At 41.0% G+C, this 22164-nt stretch overlaps 1 protein-coding gene across 2 annotated transcripts in view; it reads left to right on the plus strand.

Moving 5' to 3' along the window:
• The window catches only part of LOC122811120 (golgin subfamily B member 1-like), a 2318314-nt gene that overhangs the window by 1651835 nt on the left and 644315 nt on the right, over window positions 1-22164 (plus strand). The gene's annotated exons all lie outside the window — the stretch shown is intronic.

The raw sequence follows: 22164 nt of genomic DNA on the forward strand, positions 1-22164 counted from the left end.
GACACACAACTCTCCTAAACAGTGTGCCAGTCAACAAAAGCCCCTAAGGCAAAACAGCATGCCCAACACACTAGTGATAAGTGACTCGATAGTGAGGCACACTAATGTCCCACTCACTAGGTTGAATAAGGAGAAAGTAACAATCAGCTGCCTGTCAGGTGCCAGGATCCACCACATAACACATGCACTCAGTTCCCTTAACAACAGGTACAAATATGACTCAGTCATTGTACATGTGGGTGTGAATGACCTGAAATGTACCTCCCTGGACTACATGAAAAGAGACATGAAGGAGCTCTTGGATTATGTAGCCCAGGCCGGTATAACCCTAGTCCTGATTAGCATCCTACCATCACCCAGAATTATACTACAGTACAAGCAGAAAATGATTGATTTCAACAACTGGCTAAGTTTCTGGTGTCACTCTAATGGGATCCAGTATCTGTCTGCCTGGGATGACATGATTGACAGACCTTGATGCTTTGCCAGAGATGGCCTGCATCTGTCACCCCTGGGCTTCCGGATACTCGCCAAGGCTCTTGCCACCCCTATAGTGCCTTTTTAGGTGATGTTCCAAAGACCAAATTACCACCATAACAGCTACATACAAATGCAATCTGAGGGTCATGCTGCCCAACGCTAGAAGTCTAAATCTCAAAATGCCCTCGCTCGAAGCACTCCTTAAAATGGAGAACATCGACATTTCCGCTGTAACAGAGACCTGGTTCAAGGCAGAAAGCACCCCTACACTACCAGGCTATAACTCTTTCCACACCTTTTGGCCGTAGAACTTGGACCGAAGCTCCAAAGGCGGCGGTGTTTCCATATTCGTAAAGGATGCGCACACCTCCAGACTGGTAGCCCAACATAAAGCATCAGAGATACTTCAGCTGCAGCTAACACTGGGTAAGACAGCGATTCAGGTCTTAGCCTTCTATAGGTCCCCAACCATGTCGCAAGACTCACACTCCACATTCATAAGCACCCTGGAGAATATTAAGGTCCAACCTAATACTCTCGTACTAGGCGACTTCAACTACCCCTCCATTAACTGGGAAAACTACTGGCGTACCAGTACACTTGCCCAACGTTTCCTGGAGTTCGTTAATTTCAGTGCCCTGGACCAGCTCGTTCTTACCCCCCATTAGACATAGCAACATCCTTGACCTGGTCATGTCTAACATGGGCAACTGTTGCACTACACCAATAGTCAGCTTCTCCCTGGTTAGTTCCAACCACAAACTAATCACCTTCGAAATCCACATCCCACCCCCTTCCCCCCGCAAAGGTAACCACCATGAAAAACTTCTCCAAAGCTAACTTTTCTTGGCTCTTTCTCCTCCTCACGGCTATTTGTCTCTCTCTTTCTGGCAATACATATCTTTTCTATTCTGTACTTTGTTTTGCAAAATGTTCTCTCTTTTCCTTGGTCTCTTGCTTTCTCTAGTTGACTCTCTCTAATTGATTCCAATGATGAAATTTTGTTAACATATGGTTTATACCTTTAAATAGAATTAGTTATTCTGGTCTTGAGTAAAATACCTACCACTTTTTTTAAATCTGTTTGTTAATTTGTTATTATGTATTTGTTGTTTTGTTGTATCCGTCCTGTCTACCTGTGGAGCTTTTCTCCCCGGGCCTCTACTGAAAATGGAAATATATCCAGTTAGACTAGCCCGGTTAACAAATGTAAAATAAATAAAAATAAATAAATAAAATAAACTTTGGGCTGCTAAAAACAGAGGTGGCTAAATTCACGACAGCCATGCAAATGGAGAATAGTTACACGACTGCAAATCATGCACCAATGCACTGTAAAAACACGTACACAAATGCCTGGATCTTGCCATACCCAAGAGAACTAAAATGCTCTCCTCCAAAAAAGGAAGCCAATCTGGTGGTCCCCTGCCATAGACAAACTCTACAACAGAAGGAGGAAACTGATGCAGAATAAGGTGAAGCCCCAAGACTGGAAAAACTCTCTTATCAGCCTCAACAAAATGTTGTGATCCCTAATCGAATACTGTAAAGCTAGCTATGAAAACAGAATTGCAGCCGATAGTAAAGACAACCACACGGCCTTCTATAGTTATGTAAAGAATCTCCATGGCAATATCCAAATTTCCTCTGAGCTACTGCACAGTGGTACCTCCTATACCGAGCCAACAGATATTGCCAATATACTGGCCGACAGAATCGGTGCCAACTTTACCCCCCCCACCCGAAAGGACCAATCACAATACCAGTAGATTGCCAGGTACCCAGTATTACTGCTGCACAGGTTAAAACAGCACTGTCCAAGGCCAAGAATACAGCTTCTATGGGACCTGACAATATCCCTGGCTGTGTTCTACATGAACTACATAGTGAACTGGTACCCCACCTTGATCAGCACATTGCCACTGTGGTCAGAATGTCCTTCTATGTGGCACATCTCATTACTAAGGGTTTTGCATCTAGGAAGAAAGAGGTCATTGTTGCCCTCTACTCTTCCTTCATTAGGCCAATCATTGACTACAATGCCCATTTGGCATGTACGTCACTAGACACCTGCAACAACTTGAGTGGCCACAAAAGTAAGTCACAAAGAGGATCCTAGGTCTTAAACACTGGTCCTATATGGACAGACTGTAAAAACTCCAACTATTCTCTGTCTCATATCACCTACTTAGAGGCGATCTCTGCTTGACTTACAAAGCCATGTATGACCAAGCTCTGTTAGAAATGCTACATCTAAAGAAAGCCCAATCCCTCCGCACCACACGCTCCAGAGACCTCAACCTCATTACCACAATTAACAGAATGTATTGGAGGGACAGGTTCATAACCCAGAGACTGCCCATGCTATGGAATAGACTTCCCATACACGTCAAGCAGAGCACCTCACTGACATTCTTCAAGAGAAATCTTGATAAGTGGATGGAAAATAGAAAACTCACCTCTGGGATAACTCCAGTGGATGTACTCGACAGAGGCACTGGGAACTAAGGTCAGGTAGCATGATCCCAGGGTAATCCTATGGCTAGGCTTGTAAAGGCCCCAGGGCCATTAGCCTAGTACACACCTATGAACCTAAATACAAAATATCAGGCTTTGGACCATTCAGGGAAGTGATCTTAAATTTCAGCCACATTCGCTTTGAGGGCTCTTAATTATGTATTACCCTTGACTAGATTCCATTGCAGTCTGTTGTCTAAAGTGTTGAGGAAGGTTGAGATGCTATAGTCTCCAGAGATTAAAAAGATGCTGGAGACCCAGTTGTCTATTCTGCTGTCAATCGCCACTGTTTTCATGAGGCTTATTTCCAGAGCAGCTGATGGAGAATCCTGAGCATTTGGCTGTGTCATTGCTGTGCTTTGCCACACTTGGATGTGATAATGTAACTATGCAGGTTGCTTCAAGGCATCTTTTATTAATACCGTGTTCAATGGCTCTTCCTTTATTGGCCCAAAAATAACTCATTCCCTTCACTAAAGCTGTTTTGAGTGTGTACCTTTAACTCCCAGTGGGTTTGGTTTGAGCCTTTAAAAAATGAAGTTATCACCTTGCAGTTAAAACAAATATTCAAACCTCTACTGCACATGCTACTAGAAAACTTATGATATCTCAGTAACTAGTCAACCAAGGCACATACTGCCAGCAGGATTTGCTTCATACCGCTGTGAGCTTTCATATGAGTCTATGCAGTTCTGTTTGTGTTATCTGAATATTGAGATATTTAAAGAAATATAAACATTATGGCAATACAAGTAAACAGTATACATATAATATTAAATATCATTTTAGCTGCATTAGCAGAGGTCAGATATCAATACAGTTATGTTTGCCATCATGTATGCTTTAGATGAAATCTTCTGATACCTTGTATGTAGCATGAATTTGGAGTTACTGATGCAAATATGAACAAGTAGTATTTGACACCTAGAGGTGTCAGTAGGCGTTAACTGCAGAAACTCCTGGAGGGGCTATAATGAGTTAATTACACCCACGTGTTTGATGTAATGGCCTCCCAACCTACTGGTTAAGAGCCAAGAAACCCCCAACTGCCTCCAGAGCAAGACAGTCAGGCAAATCTTCAGACCACTGAAAGGGTCCATCAGAGAAGGCTCCATGGAAATCCTGACCGTGCATACTGTCCCTGCCTTGGGCAGCATCCCTTATGGTCTATCCACAAGCTGGGAAGCCTTTTGAGAATTTCTAGGAAAAAAAAAAGAGAGAGAGATACATTTGCCCCACTTCAGATTCCTCAGAAAGATTCACAGATGAGTAGTGAAATCCACTCCTACGGCGGACAGCATCTTCCCTTCTTGCTTGCTCCTAATTAGAATATCCTTATTATAGGTTATAGTGTTCCCTTTTTAGAAATTCCGAGGTTCTATTAAAAACATCTCCCAGATGTCCCACCCTGCCAGAGACTGGAAGCAGCATTAGAGATTTAGATGACGGTCATCCAAGAGGTTCCACAACACCAAGTATCCATGGTCTACTCAAGGTTCTTTTTGGTACCAAAGAAGAACAAGGACCTCTGTCCTATTCTGTCAAACTTAAAGGTTTCTGAGGTCCAGACTGATCAGCCTTCAATCTCAGGCAGTGTCAGTTCTTGCGCTTTCAAAGCCTCCAGCTCATGCAGTCTTGAAATTCATAGGCCACATGGCAGCTTCAGTAGTGTTGTTCCCTCTGGCCAGGTATCATATGAGGGCTCTGCAATAGACCCTAGCGGTGCACTGGTCATTTTTGACTCATCTAATGGACTTTCCTGTAAAAGTGACAAAAGTATGTCATGGTCATATTTGATGGTGGTTGCAGTCTTCCTTAGTGACCAGTAGAAGATGGTTGTCTTTTCCCTTCTTTCGGCCATGTTCACCACAGACGCCTCCCTTCTTGGATGAGGACATTTTGAGGGTAAGGTGGTTCAATGGTCCTGGTTTTCTGCGGAGGCCAACAATCCACATCAGTGTTCTGGAGATGAGGGCTGTCCTCCCTGCATTGCAGGCCTTTCAGAATACTTTTTCCAGCAGTGTGATTTCTATACAGTAGGACACTATGCCTCTGTTGTCTCTTTCTCAACAAACTGGGGGGTGACATGTCCTTATCCTCTTTATCAAGAGGACATGAGGGTTTGGCAGTGGGCAATTTCATCTCAGTGGTTCCTTGTTGCAGCACACATCCTGGGGAAGTCCAGTATTCTTTCCAACAACCTGAGCCGAAATGTTCTGCTTCCTCATGAGTGGTCTGTTGATCCGAGAGTAGTAGCTTAGATCTTTTGGTGCTGGGGCACTCCATTTTGCGACCTATTTGCCAGTCCATCCAGCACCAAGTGCAGCAACTATTATGCCTTAGTCCCGCTTTAGGGACGGTCACCCAAAAATGCTCTGCTATATACTTGTCCCCCTGGACTCCTGTATACTTGTCTCCCAGTTCCTCTGATTGTAAAATTTCTCCAGAAGGCATCCCACAGCAGAGAGAGAGTGATCCTTGTAGCTCCCTTCTGGCTTTGTCAGGTGTGGTTCCCATTCCTACTGACTCTTCTGCAGTACCCCCTTGGGTTCTAGAGCCCATTCTGGATCTCATTTCTCATCCAGTTGGTTTTGGATCCTCCAATTCTACAGTCCCTCAAGCTAACCTTTTGGTTACTTTGGTTCCCTTGATGACCAGGAATCCCAAACTGTCTGATATCTTGTCTTCATTTCAAAAGGGTTCAACTAGAAAGGCGCATTCCAGTAAGTGGAGATGTTTTGCTCTATGGTCAGCATCTAGAGGGTTTGGTCCCTTTTCTGATCAGTTAGAATCCATTCTAGATTTTCTTGCTAGGTTGTTTCATTCAGGCTCTGTTTTTTGTGCTGTTAAGGTACAGTTGGCAGCTGTTTCCAGTTTTCATGTCAACTGGGGTAATGTTCCTCTGGTGGCTCTCAAGATTTCCAATGCTTTCCTCAAAGGTACCTTTTTGTTTTGTTCCACAGTTCAGGATCCATTCCCTCTCTAGGATCTACCTTTTGTGTTGCAAGTCCTTACAGGCCCTTCCTTCGAACTTTTCGCTACTTCATACTTGAAGTTGTCTTGGAAGACCTTATTTTTTGTGGCTTTTACTTCAGCAAGAAGGGTTTCAGAGTTTACAGGCTCTTGACTCCTCTCCTAATTATTTGATTTTGCCCAAAGGTTTTTCTCTGTACAAATCCCCTTTTTTGCCAGAAATAGTGGCTTCAGAGAGTAATATCACTAGCAGCTTTCACCATCATGTGTTTACCAATTTTTCCAACAAGGGTGAATACTTTTTACAAGAGTACTTTCTGTATAGTTTGAATGTGAGTGGGCAAATGAGATTTTATTTGGACAGGACCAAGGCCTTTAGAAAATCCAATCGACTATTTATTTCCTTTTCAAGATTTAAGTTGGGCAGACCAGTGTCAAGTGAATTTATCCAACTGACTATGGGACTGTTTCTGTTTCTCTTATTCTTTGAGAGGCAAGACCCTGCCAGGCAAAACTAAGGGTCACCAAAACAAGACAAAAGCCAATAGTCAAAATATTACAACTTTAAAACAACCACACACACACACACAACAAGAACAGCGCGGACATGATTTATTACTCATAAAAAACATAAAGATAAAACCAACAATCCTGTTGTTATGACTAAGTGCTTTCGCCCTCACTTGTCAGGCATCATCAGAGTCTTGTTTCACATTCCATTTCCACTATTTAAATAAAATGCCCATTTACGTAACTCCCTGTGGTTAATAAGAAATATAAAGAACTATAACAACTTAACAAAAAAAATTATAATAAAAAGAATTATATTAAAATTTGGGTAGCGTTTGAAAGACATGCGTGCGTAAATGGGCGTGCCTTCGATGAAGGTTGGGCGTCGAGCTGACACCTTGCCATTTCATAAAAATCTACTGCCAATCATTAGCAGACCGGAGTTCCGCTGTGGCGACCCGGAAAAAGCCGAAAAGACAAACAACATGTCTAAAAACTTCTAGGAAGCTCAGGAGTAAGTATGGTACTGAAAAGTATATGGTAAAACGTGTATAGACTGCATTTGTTTTAGCTTTCAAATGCTAATCAGTGTAAATTAACTGTGCTGCAGTCAAACAGGCAGGAAAGATGTGAAAGTTGAAAACATTTTTCCACAATGAATGATAGAAAAAAAAGTGAGAAAAGAAAAACAGTAGGATGGAATCACTATTAGACAAATAGTTATGGTGTGATTTCTGAAGGACAACGTACAGCATCAGCTAATGAGAAAATGCTTTTAGAGCATTGATTAGATTCAGTTTGAAAGCTGCATGGCATTTTTAGAGAAAAGATGCAAAATATTTTATTTTAGTATATTTGGACATTTATTAGTCAACATGTTTCTTTGCAAGGCACAACTGTCCAAAGCAATGCTGTGCTGTAAAATGAGGAAAAATCTGTATGACTATAAAATCGCACCTACATCGTCTCACACACACACTAACAAGCAACACTAATAACAGACTGGATGAAAATATAATTGATAGTGGAGGAAAAACATTTGTAGCAACAAGCATGAAAAATACTATTGCCTAGCCTTGAATACTTATTTGACACAGTTTTGCAAAAACAAGTACATAGTAAAGTAGCTATCATTTCATTGCTAAAGAGGCTCCAGATCTATGTGTGACAAGAAGATAGCATCTCTAGCTTTGGAAAATCCAGTCATTCAGCTAATCTAATCATGACTGGGGGAAGGAAAATACAAAAGGACAAACTGCAGCTGCAAGTTCTAAGCAATTCCTCTAAACCCCCCCACTGAGAGTTTGTGTAATCTGACCTGCAGTATGCTAAAAAGGCTATTTGAAAACCTTGCCCCTAGCTGAACATGTGACTTACACAGTACTAAAATGTAAACAAACTCCTCTATTAAAAAATCGGAGCCAGTGCAACTTTAATGTGTCATCACGAACGTGCATAGGAACGAATGCTATGTCAGTAAAAATCCTATTAACATTTATGCCAATCAAAAACAATACATTCAACATTCTTTCACCCTTTGTTTCAATATAGATGAGATATTTATTTATTATTTATTTTACATTTGTTTACCGGGAAATTCCCACTGGACCAGGTCCATTTTCAGAAATAGTATCGTTGATACCTGGCTCAGATGTGGCATTAAGCCTTAACTGCAGTATATACGGAGAGAATAGTCCACTGGAACCACTTGTAGTAAGCCAAAAGTGTTTATTCACTTATTCACAAAATAAAATCCAAAATAAAACACATCCACATGAACGCCTTTTTAAATACCAAAACAGTGTTTTCGTCTATTCATTGACTTCATCAGATGACCAATATATCCTTCTAAACTATCAATTTATATATGTGTGTACCTCTTAATTACCTATCCAATAGCATTCATTATCTAATTAAATATTGAATCAATTAACAAAATTGTTTAAAACTTGTTTAAAACCTTTTAATGTTCAATTCATAAATATTCTATGTTAAAAGACTGCCCCTTTCAAATCAAATATAAATATAATATGAATAGTTTATTTATTAAATAGTTTCTCTTATTAAAAAAATATATATATGTATATTATGACAACTATTTGTTAAAAACACTAATTATTAAAAGTATTAAAAGATACATTCAGAGACATAAAGCCATTCATTTATATTGTAGCTGCCCTGTAGTGGTAAGCTTTATTAATGATCTTTTAAAGTTTTGCAGATCTTAATTTTAATAATGGTAAAATGGAGATATTGTTGTTTAAACCAGGAATTTTTCCTGCATCTAAGGTTATTTGCCACCACAATTCTCTATATTCTATTTTTTCCTCCCAAAGGCCACCTCTAATATCATTTTTAATTTGCTCTAACACCATAAATTTATACTTATAAATTGGACATACCTTACTATGTTTATATAAAGCATTGCTTTCTTTTTTTATTGTTATTTCATACATATGTTCATAGATCCTTCTTTTTAACATTCTCTCAGTTTTTCCTATATTGAAGGATCCACATTTCTCACAATAAGCCATGTAAACTATACCTTTGGACTCGCAATTAAAATATTCTGAATTGTAAAGCCATTTTTTTCTACTTTCCAAATAATGGCTGTCCCTATTTATAATGTATGTACATTGACTACAACGTCCACATTTATATGTACCTATTTTATTTCTATTATTATTAAAATTGTTTATTTTCTATAATATTTCTTATGTTTTGTGAATTCTTATAAATAATTTTTCTAGGTATTTTTGATAAATTCTCTATATCTGTAAGGGTTGCAAATTTCTCCCATTCCTTCCAAAATATATTTTTTATACCATTATTTAACCCATTATATTCCAAAATTAAAGCCTGTTGGAATAACCCTTCATTATCTTCCTTGTTATCCATATTCTGTTTCTTATTCTCATCACTGAATTCTTTATTTGTATAAATAGGAGAAAACCTATCTTTCCTTCCTTCTTCCACTTCTTTCCTTATTTGCTTGATAAAATCCAAGGGATAACCCCTCTCCATAAACATCTTTTCTAATAGTTCACATTCCTTTCTAAAGTCATTATCTGAACTTGTCGTGCGACTACCCCTAACAAATTGACCTTTAACAATATTTCTTTTACAATGTATGGGGTGTGCGCTTTCGAAGTGTAAAAAGGAGTTACAGAATGTATTTTTTCTGTATATTTTAGTTTCAAGCTTTTGTCCTATTTTATATATTTCTAAATCCAAGTCTTATAATTCATTTTCTGAAATCTTGTGGGTAAATTTAAAAAATTTTGTAGTACCATTCATATATTTTAAAAATTCATTAAATTTTTCTCTTCCAGCAATCCAGAAAATTACTATATCATCCAGAAATCTCCTATACAAAGAACAACAGGTTTTAAATTCTGAATTCAGAATATATTTCTCTTCCCAGTTGGCCAATACAAGGTTAGCATAGGTCGGGGTACACGCCGCTCCCATCGCTACACCTTGTATTTGTTGAAAGAATTCTCCTTTAAAATATAGAAAATTATATTTTAATACTAAATCCATCAGCCATATGTTAATAAGTTTTTCATTTTGTGTCATTTGTTGATTTTCATATACCATTTCTTCCAACATTTCCATACCCTCAGTGTAAGGGATGGAAGAAAATAAATCCACAATATCAATAGTGATAAATAAAATGTTATCATGCCAGGGACAATCTGTAATATCCCTCAAAAGGTCCCAAGATAAAATAGGTACATATAAATGTGGACGTTGTAGTCAATGTACATACATTATAAATAGGGACAGCCATTATTTGGAAAGTAGAAAAAAATGGCTTTACAATTCAGAATATTTTAATTGCAAGTCTAAATGTATAGTTTACATGGCTTATTGTGAGAAATGTGGATCCTTCTGTATGGGAAAAACTGAGAGAATGTTAAAAAGAAGGATCTATGAGCATATGTATGAAATAACAATAAAAAAAGAAAGCAATGCTTTATATAAACATAGTAAGGTATGTCCAAGTTATAAGTATAAATTTATGGTGTTAGAGCAAATTAAAAATGATATTAGAGGTGGCCTTTGGGAGGAAAAAATAGAATATAGAGAATTGTGGTGGTAAATAACCTTAGATGCAGGAAAAATTCCTGGTTTAAACGACAATATCTCCATTTTACTATTATTAAAATTAAGATCTGCAAAACTTTAAAAGAAGTTAAAAGCAGATCATTAATAAAGCTTACCACTAGAGGGCAGCTACAATATAAATGAAAGGCTTTATGTCTCTGAATGTATCTTTTAATACTTTTAATAATTAGTGTTTGTAACAAATAGTTGTCATAATATACATATATATTTTTTTTTAATAAGAGAAACTATTTAATAAATAAACTATTCATATTATATTTATATTTGTTTTGAAAGGGGCAGTCTTTTAACATAGAATATTTATGAATTGAACATTAAAAGGTTTTAAACACAAGTTTTAAACATTTTGTTAATTGATTCAGTATTTAATTAGATAATGAATGCTATTGGATAGGTAATTAAGAGGTACACACATATATAAATTGATAGTTTAGAAGGGATATACTGGTCATCTGATGAAGTCAATGAATAGACAAAAACGCTGTTTTGGTATTTAAAAAGGCGTTCATGTGGATGTGTTTTATTTTGGATTTTATTTTGTGAATAAGTGAATAAACACTTTTGGCTTACTACAAGTGGTTCCAGTGGACTATTCTCTCCATATATACTGCGTTTTTTCTTGGATTATTCGTCTTATTTTGCAGTTTCCCGACTTACTGGATTAAGCCTTAACTGCCACTTTGTTTCTTTTACTTCCACTTCAAGTATAGGGTCACCCCCCCCCTTTGATGTATACCCTGTCTATAATAAAAAAAAAATAGGAACCTTTTAAAATTAACACAAGTGGTGCTATGTAAATATCAGTGGATATAAAAAATGCACAGTCCCCTGTTAAAATGCCAGGTTTTTGTGATATTAAAAATGAGACCACAATAAATCATTTCAAAACTTTTCCCACCTTTATTGTGACCTATAACCTGTACAATTCAGTTGAAAAAAAAATCTGTTAGGGGAAAAAATATAAAAAACTTACAGTAAGCTGTTTGGATAAGTGTGCACACCCTTAAACTAATACTTTGTTCAAGCACCTTTTCATTTAATTACAGCATTGTCTTCTTGGGTACACACCTGCTATCCATTAAAGAGACTCTGATTAACCCCAAATAAAGTTCAGCTGTCTTAGTAGGATTTTCCTGACATTTACTCAGTTGCCTGCTGCAGCAAAAGCCTTGGTCCGCAGAGAGCTTATAAAGCATCAAAGGGATCTCATTGTTGAAAGGTATCAGTCAGAAGAAGGGTACAAATAAAATTTCCACAACATTGGATATAGCATGGAACACAGTGACAGTCATCAAAAAGTGGAGAAAATATGAGACAAAAATTTGATGAAAAGATTAGATGAAAACTGGTCAGGGAGGCTGCCAAGAGACCTACAGCAACACTGAAGGAGCTGCAGGAATTTCTGGCAAGTACTGGTTGTGTACTACATGTGCCAACAATCTCCCATAGTTTTCGTATGTCTGGAATATGGGGTAGGGTTGCAAGATGGAAGTCTTCTTACACAGAAAAACATCCAGGCCCAGCTAAAATTTGCAAAACAATACATCAAGTCTCCCAAAAGCATCTGGGAAAATGTTTTATGGTCTGATGAGTCCAAGGTTGAACTTTTTGGCCACAATTCCAAAAGGTACGTTTGGTGCAAAAACTACACTTCTCATCACCAAAAGAACACCATCCCCACGGTGAAGCATGGTGGTGGCTGTATCATGCTTTGGGTTGCTTTTCTTCAGCTGGAACTGGGGCTTTAGTCAAGGTTGAGGGAATTATGAACAATTCCAAATACCAGTCACTTTTGGCCCAAAACCTTCAGTTGTCTGCTAGAATGCTGAAGATGAAGAGGAATTTCACATTTCAACACAACAATGATCCCAAGCATACATCCAAATCAACAAAAGAATGGCTTCACCAGAAGAAAATTAAAATTTGGTATGTCCCAGCCAGAGCCCAGACCTAAATCCAATAGAAAATCTGTGGCATGACCTGTGCACAAGAGATGTCCTTGCAATCTGACAGATTTGGAGTGCTTTTGCAAGGAAGAGTTGGCAAATATTGCCAAGTCAAGATGTGCCATGCTGATAGACTCCTACCCAAAAAGACTGAATGCTGTAATTAAATCAAAAGGTGTTTCAACAAAGTATTAGTTTAAGAATGTGCAAAGTTATGCAACCAGCTTATTGTATGTTTTTTACTTTTTATATTTTTCCCCTAACAGCGTACCTTCGTTGAAGGTTGTGCGTCAGGGCCAGCAACTTGGCACGTAAAAATCTACTGCCAATCATTAGCAGACCGGAGTTCCGCTGTGGCGACCCCTAACCGGAAAAAGCCGAAAGAGACAACATATTTTTCCCCTGACAGATTTGTTTGTTTTTCAATTGAATTGTACAGGTTATAGGTCACATTAAAGGTGGGAAAAGTTTTGAAATGATTCATTGTGGTCTCATTTTATATATCACAAAAACCTGGCATTTTAACAGGGGTGTGTGCACATTTTATGTCCACTGTAAAGCACTTCTTGTTTTTTTTTTTTTTTCTTTTTAATGTCCCTGGTATTTTCTGCAATCCTCTCTCTGTCTCCTTGTAGTTTTACCCACCTAAAACCCTGGACAGGTTGTGCATGTTGCTACGTAAACCACCATGTTGGTGTTACAATTACACTGACCCGGACATTATAGGTTCCTGGATATCCCACAATTGCCATGTATGGTCCGTTGTTAACGAATTTGCAATAACTAAACTACATGTTCCACATTTACTCATTTGAGATGTTATTCTTAACAATCCTTTTGTCCTACATTTCTAAAATCTCTTGTTGTATTCTTTCATTTACTGTAGGCTACTTTGGGTTTCAGACCCAATTTTGATTTTAAGTCTGCTTCAAATACTCCATCTCATATCATAGGTTAGTACTAGGCTATCAGCCCTAGGGGCTATACAAGCCTAGCCATAACAATTCCCTGGATATTTCTTCCCACAATATTTACTTCTTTGGACCCTTGTCTAGCAGGGTGACTGACATGATCCCCGGTGTGAATTTCCTATCTCCCATCCAATCATCAAGGCTCCTTTTGAAGAGGGCCAAGGAGGCGCTCTGCTTGACATGTATGGGCAGTCTATTCCAGAGTATCGGGAGTCTCTGGGTCAGGAACCTATCCCTCCAACATGTTTTGTTCATTGTGATAACAAGGTTTAGATCCCTTGAGCGTGTGGCTCTGAAGAATTGGGATTTCTTTAAGTGGAGCATGTCCAACAGTTCATGGTTTGACATGGCCTTGTATGTTAAGCAGAGATCACCTCTGAGTCGACGATATGCCACAGAGTATAGCTGGAGTTTTTTTTTTTAGACGGTCAGCATATGGCATCTGCTTTAGGCCTGTGATTCATTTAGTGAGGTATTTTTGTGGCCTTTCCAGCTGTTGCAGATTTCTTGTGAGGTACATACCAAATGGGGCATTGTACTCTATAATAGGTCTAATGAGGGTTGAGTACAGTGGGACAATGACTTCCTTTTTTTCTGGATGAAAAGCCCTTAGTGATGAGGTGCGCCACATAGAAGGATTTCCTGACTGTTGTGGCGATGTGATTATCGAAAGTGAGACCACTGTCCACCTTTGTCCCTGAGTCTCTCATCACACTTTCAATGTTTAGTGTACTGCCACCTATGTGGTAATTCATGGGTACATGTTTTTTTTCCAAAGGGGATAACTATACATTTCTTGGCATTAAGCTTGAGCCCATGGCTCTGGCACCAGGTATCTGTTTCTGTAAGGCCCTTTTGTAGAATATCCACATCATTTGGGGATTCAGTAATGGCTCCCAGTTTGCAGTAATCTGCGAACTTTGTTAGCCAGAGTCCCTTAGTGTTGTCCTGTACTTCAGAGAAGTATATGCCAAACAAGAGTGGTCCCAGGACTGAACCCTGAGGTACTCCACTTGTCTGGAACTGGATTTGTAGTTGGCTAATTTTACAGTCTGGGTTCTGTCAGTAAGCCAGTTGGCAACCCCATCGAGTAACATAGGGATTTATGCCCAGCTTAGTAAGTTTATCTATGATTCCAGAGTGGAGGGATGGTGTCGAAGGCCTTGGCGAGGTCCAGATAGGCTGTGTGGACTGCCTTACCCACGTCCACAGCTCTTTAGACTGATTCAAAGAAGTCAATCAGGTTCAGGAGACAAGATCGGCCCTTCACAAACCCAAACTGGGTGGGGTCCAGTTTTTAAAGGTTGCCAGTGTCTTTGTTTATAAGTTCCATGATGATGCATTCCATGCCCTTGAAGATCAGGCTTGTCAGACTGATGGGACGGTAGTTCCCGGGATCCAAGGTGGATCCCCCCTTGTGGAGTGGGATAACTGTAGCTGTGCACCACTCAGTGGACACGAAGCCTGAGATGAAGCTATGATTAAACATGACACTTAGGTGAGGTGCCAGATCATTTTGTAATTCATATAGTACACAGCCTGGGATGTCATCAGGTCCCATGGATGCTGTATTCTTAGCTTTGGAGAGTGTGGTTTCTACCTGTGTGGCCATGATTACCGGGATTTGGCTATCTTTTGATATTGAGATGGGCCCTTTAGGGGGTGAGAGGGGGGTGACGTTGGCACTAAATTGATCTGCCAGGATATTGGCAATATCCTTTGGATCAGTATATTTAATGTCATTCTGTTGCAGCTCAGAGCAGATCTGAGCATTGCCATTTAGATTCTTGACATAACTATAGAATGCCTTGTGGTTGTGTTTGGAATCTTTGGCAATTTTATTTTCGTAACTAGTTTTTGAGGATTTTATGAGGGATCTCAGCTTCTTACTGAGGCTGGTGAGGGAGTTTTTTGCATCTTGGGATTTTCCTCTCTTCTGCAACAGTTTCTTCCTTCTGTTGTATAGTTTGTTTATAGCAGGGGACCACCAGATTGGCGTCCTTTTTTTTTTTTTTTTTTGAGGAGAGCATCTTGGTTCTATTTGGGATGGCACGATTCATGCATGAGTGGATGTACTCGTACAGTGCCTTAGTGTAGGATTCTGCAGTCAAACTTTCAGATCCCGTCTGCATGGGTGTCATGAAGTTTGTCACTTCTGACTTCAGTAGCATGAAGTCAGAAGTGAAATTAAAAAGGGCATTTCTTGGTTGTATTGGATGACCATTACATCACTACCATGGGATCTTTGATTTATCTCCTTACATATAGTTCTTGTTGTTCTTCTAATAGGTGTAAATTTAGATGTCTGGCATTTAACAATTTTGTTCCTTTTTTTTTTTTAATCAAGAAACGTAAATGGTAACCCCTATCTTTAAACATCCCTATTAAGATGGCCATCTCATGCTCACACTTTCCGTCATCACTAATCAGTCTTGACAGTAACCATTTGTCCTTTAACCACTCTTCTTTTTTGTTGTAATGGGTGACAACTATTGAACTGCAAAAGTGTATTAGAACATGTCCCTATATCCCTTCACCTCTCCTTTTCACTCCTGGCTTAGATGGAGATCACTCAGGATTCCTGGGTGATTTCAGTTATCCAAAATGGGTACTTTATGACTTGGAAGATCCTTCCTCCCTTTAAGGGAATACCTCATCCCCCCCAGTCAGCTGCATCTGTTTCCCTCAATTCTAGATCAACTTTCCAATCAAGGCATAATTCAGTCTGTCCCTCCAGAACAGCAGAGAATAGGGATTCTACTCCAGGACGTTTCTAGTTCCAAGGAATGATTGCCCTTTGTAAGCCTATCTTAGATCTCTCCCTGTTAAACACCTTTCTGGTGGTGCCTTCTTTCAGAATGCTATCCCTACCGACTCTTCTGCCCCTGGTACCTCCTCAAGCCTTCTTAGCGTCTCTGGATCTCAAGGATGCATATCTGCATATCCTTATACACGCCCTCTTTAGAAATGTTTGCGTTTCTCTTTGAGTTCTTTGCACTTTCACTTTACTCCCTTACCCTTTGTTTTTTCTGTTGCTGCAAGGGTATTCACAAAGTGCCTAGCCCCAGCCATTGCGTACTTAAGACTGGTAGGACATCAAGTCTATCCATACTTAGACGACCTAGTGTTTCTGGCCAGCAACCCAGATCTCTTAACCCAACATGTGAACCGTCTGAACCTAGCCATCCCTTTTCTGCAGACACTGGGTTTCGCAATAAATCTCCAAAAATCCTGTTCACACACACCAAGTCAGGATCTTATATTCCTTGGGTACAGGTTTCGCACAGTTTTGATGAGGGTTTTTCTCCCTCTGGAGAAGGCATCCTGTCTCAAGGCATTCATGGAAGCTCTTCTGCCTCTTGCCTTTATCATAGCCAGGGAGTTTGAGACTGCTGGGGTTCATGGCCTCTACTATTCCCATGCTGCCCTTTGCAAAGCTGCACATGAGAAAGTTTCAGTGGTTTCTAAAGACTGTTTGCTCCCAGCATGCTCATCCATTTGATGTCATGATTCCCCTTCTTCCTTCCCTGAAAGCAGAGTTAGGTTGGTGGATGCAGCAACTCAGTCAGAACCCTGACTTACCTCTTCTGGACCCTCAACCAGTTCAGCAACTCTTCACAGATGCCTCAGACTTGGGGTGGGAAGAAACCTTTGCTTACAGGAAGGTTCAGGGCCTTTGGTCTCCTTCTCAAAGGAAGAAACATATCAACATCAGGGAAATGAGGGCCTTACTTTTAGCCTTACAAACCTTTCATCCTCTGTTCTTGCCAGGACCCCTAAAGATTTTCCGAGACAATACTACGGTCCTTTGGTACTTAAACAAGTGGGGAGGGGGGCAAAATCGTATCTGTTCTGTCGCTTGGCCATCAAAGCTTGGGGAATTGGCCACCCTATACAAGGTAATTCTACATGCTGTGTACCTTCCCTCAGCTCAAAACTCAATGGCAGATGCATTAAGCAGTTTCCTGACACAATCTCATGATGTTCCAGAGGGATGTGTTTCTGGGCCTAGTTCACCAGTGCGGTACTCTAGAACTGGACTTATTTGCCTCCACTATGAACAGACAGCTTCCTCAGATTTGTGCCAGGGCTTCTCATCTTCAAGTGTGGAGGGTGGCCGCCCTCTCCTTCTCATGGAAGGGGTTGATGCTTTTCGTGTTTTACTGTTGCAGTCATTACATTTAGGTTATCTACTTGCCGTAGCCCTCAGTCGGCTTGATTATCAAAGTCTTGGGTCCTGCATCTTTTGCTGTCTCATCTTCCATGATGTCAGGTAGTCAGGGGTATAAAGCATGCAGCCGACACCATTACATCAGTCTTTTTTGCTGTGCAGTGCCGACTCCTGAAATTTTTGTTTTCAAGTTTCAGAACCGAAGTCTTCAACTAAAGCTAAGTACCCCGTTGCGTAACCTTTTTCTTGCTCTAAACCACTGTCAGTCAGTCAATAACTGTATTACTTGTGGAAAGCAAATACCTCATAAAGATTTTCATTCGTATTGTATTCCTTGCCTAGGCCCTGACCACGGCTTACCTCGCTGTCAGTGCCTTATTTAAGCAACGACTATTCGTCATCGGTATATTTTCGCTTCTAAATATTTTGGTACCCAGTTCAGTTATCCAGATATGTCTTCGATAAGCCATCCGACCACTGACATTCCGAAATAATGCAAAGATAAAGACAGAGACAGGCTGCCTAGGTCCAAATCTGCCAATGACGCTTCTTCTAAGCCAGTCACCATTTCACCGGTACTCAGTGAGGCGCTTTTGTAGCCCCTGATACCCACCACCTCAGATTCGCAGGCCTCTACTGAGACCCATTCGGAGTCCGGTATGCCACGTGATGCTTCAACTGTGGAACCTGCAGATGTCTCTACCTTGGATGGGTCCAGAGCTGATGTCCTTCATGGATGCATCTGCAGTCATAACAACTGGGTTGTCCTGTCGTCAGGCAGCCCTTCAGTCGGCCGGATTCCAAAGTCCGGGTCCGGCTTCGGCTGATGTCGCACTTCACCCGACGTCATCTCTGTTGGTCTTCGGGTATAAAGGCATCAGCCGACGCCATTTTCCCCAGTCTTTCTTGCCGCGTGGCGCCAAGCAGAAGCTGTTCGCAAGTGCCGGTCGGTCGGATCCAGAGATTACTACTACCGAATACTACTTCGAAGACTTCTAAAGCTAAGTACCCCGTTGGGGACTCTTTCTTGCCTCAGCCGATGTCAGAAAAAGTAAATAATTGTTTAACTTGTGGGAAACAAATACCTCATAAAGATTTCCACTCTTACTGTTTGCCTTGTTTAGGCCCAGCCCACGACGTAGCAGCCTGTTCGGCCTGTGCTTCATTCAACCGACGTACGCTTAGACGTCGGTCGGAGTTTGCTGAACAGTTTTTCGGCTCAGATTTTGCGTATATTATGCCGTCGGATCCTCCGACTACCCAAATCGCTAAAAAACGCAAAGAAAAAGACCGACACTCGCGGTCCGCGGTTTCGGCCGAAACCATGGTTAAGCAAACCGCGAGTGTCTCGGTTTCGGCCGAAACCGAGAAAACTGTTCAAAGTACAGCTGAATCAATGACTACCACTGAGGCTCCTGCTACTTCTCTTGAATCGGCCTCAGAAATTTTATCCACTACGGTGGTTGCTAGTGACTTATCAGACACCATTCCCTTGGATGTCTCTACCCCAGCACGTGGTGCTGCTAGGCCTCCAGCAGCCATGTCCATTAAGGCCTTTGCCAGGGCTAAAGCAGCCAAATCTACTAAAGCAGTGCCTGTTAAACCCCCTACAACCAGGCCCACTTCTAGTTCACAAATGCTTACTCTGGCAGAAGATTTAATATCATTAATTAGGGGATCTCAATCTCACCCAGACAGGGCCTCTCAGCCCCCAGAGAAGAGACCTAGGGCAGAGCCCCCCGAGCCTGTGTCCTCTGATGATTCTGCAGATGACTCAGACATAACAGACCAGCCAGAGGCTCCTTTCTCCAATTATGAAGACTCAGATGCTGAAGAATCCATTCCAGCTGCTTCCCCACCAGAAGAATTCTCCTTTGGGGAAACCTTACATGCCATGCGAGAGCAATTCCAATGGCAGCAGCAGGATTTCTCAGACTCCAGAAAAAGACTTAGGACTTTTCTGCACCTACCACAGCACAGGCCCTTAGCTATACCTCCTGTCCTCTCTGTGGTGGACGATGCCTTTAATGATGTCTGCTCTGCACCAGATTCTTTACCTCCAGCCCCTGCCAAACCAGACAGATTCTACAGGGTACCAGACACTCATCATCACCTTTACAAGGCCCCACTTGCAGACCCCGAAACTATATCCCAGGGGCCTAGGGCAGTAGCCTCGACCACAGCAAAAAACCCTATTCCTTCTGAAAGGGAAGCCAGGTCTTTAGACAGATGGGGCAAAAAAGTTTACACCTCAGCTACTCTCTCAGCTAGAGCTTTAAACTGTCAGTTTCACATGATACAATACCAAGAGTTTATGCTTGATCAGTTAACTAAAAAGCTATCCTCTGATGACTCTATCGATAAGAAATATGTATTAGAAATGGTAAATAACATACAACAGGTTAGTAACCATTCCTTAAAATGTGGCTATGATGCACTGGAGGCTTCATTTAGATCAGCCATGACTGGCACAGTGATAAGAAGACATGCATGGCTAAAGGAACAAGTCTTGCCGGATCATGTTAAAGCTAAGTTATTAGATGCTCCTATGGATAAGACCAGTTTGTTTGGTACACCTGCCCAGCAGGTAATGAAGAAAATGGAAGAAAAGGCAAAATCTGTTCAAACGGTTAAAGATTTCTTGCAGGTTCAGCCCCCAAGGTTTAGCAGGAACTGGCCTGCCAAAAATTGGTCCTTTCCTGACTCCACAAGATCCCAAAGGGGCAGGAATAGACGTTCCAGAGGCAGAAATCAATCCAGAGGAGGGGCCTACAGAGGACGACAGTGGCAAGGTAATAACAGAGGCACAGACACCACCACTGCCACTACAACAACACAATCACAGTGACTTTACTCTAAATCCGCCTACCAGGGAACAAATAGCAGCTCCATTAGGCGGCAAATTAACCTTATTTTCGAAGAACTGGCACTATATCACAAAAGACAAGTGGATTTTGCAAACCATAGATCAAGGTTACCGGTTCCACTTCCACACTTTACCAGTCAAAAGAGGAATGCTAAACCTACCTCCAAATCAAAAAACAGAAGCTCTACAACAGATAATGCAATTAGCAAAGATGAGAGCTGTGGAAAGAGTGCCAATAACAGAACAAGGAAAAGGATTCTACTCCAGACTATTCCTAGTTCCAAGAAAGGAAAAAAGTTGGAGACCTATTCTCGACCTGTCCACCTTAAATACATACATCATTGTCCCAAAATTCAAAATGCTGACCCTACAGCAACTTCTTCCCATGCTGGGCAAGGAGTGTTGGCTGGTAACTCTAGATCTCAAGGAGGCATACCTGCACGTCCCCATTCGACCAATCTGCAGAAGATACCTCAGATTTCTTGCAGGATCAGAGCATTATCAATTCTCAGCATTGCCTTTTGGCTTATCTACTGCCCAGAGTATTCACAAAATGCCTGGCATCAGTAATCGCCCACTGCAGACTACAGGGAATCCAAATTTACCCATACCTGGACGACTGCCTGCTACAAGGGGACAACAAAAGCAAGCTGACAACAGATTTACAAAGGGTCATTTACTTGCTACAAGCACTGGGATACACAGTCAATTTACAAAAGTCAAGGCTGATACCATCCCAAACAAGGACATTCTTGGGCGCAGAATTGGACACAGTAAGACAAATGGCATTCCTAACTGCAGAAAAACAAAAAGAACTCCCTCTTTACTTCTTGGCTCTAACAAAACAGAACAAGTTAACAGCAAGAAAAGTACTGCAGGCTTTGGGCTTCATGGCATCATGCATAATCTTGGTTCCACATGCCAGACTACATATGAGAAAACTACGGTGGTACCTAAAGAATTTATGGTCTCAACACAGGCACAGCCTAGAAGCAGAAATTCCACTAACTCCATGCTTAAAACAGGAGTTCCTGTGGTGGGCTCAAGCATGCCAGTCAAACCCAGGACTACCCTTTCGCAGCTATCAAGCAAACCAGACCATCACAACAGACGCCTCAGACCTAGGATGGGGGGCTCACATGCTGGACAAATGCGTGCAAGGATTGTGGACGCAGGATCAACTTCACCTGCACATCAACCTAAAAGAGATGCTGGCAGTAAAACTGGCAATCCAAAATTTCAGACCATTTCTCAAAGAAGGCCATTTGATGATAAGGACAGACAACACCACAGTCATGTGGTACATCAACAAACAGGGAGGCACTCATTCATACCCCCTATGCAGAATGACTTTGGAGCTTTGGAACCTGGCACTCAGCTACAACATCCAGTTACAGGCAATGTTTGTACCGGGAAAGGAGAATACTCTAGCAGACATATTAAGCAGAACCACATCGGATGCCCACGAATGGATGCTACATCCGGACATCTTCAAGACCATCTCAAAGAAATGGGGAATGCCTCAGATAGATCTATTCGCTTCCCCTCTCAATCACCAGCTCAAAAAATTCTGCACAAGGACATTCCACCCACTGGCAT

The sequence above is a fragment of the Protopterus annectens genome, chromosome 9.part0 (assembly GCF_019279795.1).
Source record: "Protopterus annectens isolate FY-2018-M chromosome 9.part0, PAN1.0, whole genome shotgun sequence".
In the NCBI taxonomy this organism is placed as follows: Eukaryota; Metazoa; Chordata; order Ceratodontiformes; family Protopteridae; genus Protopterus; species Protopterus annectens.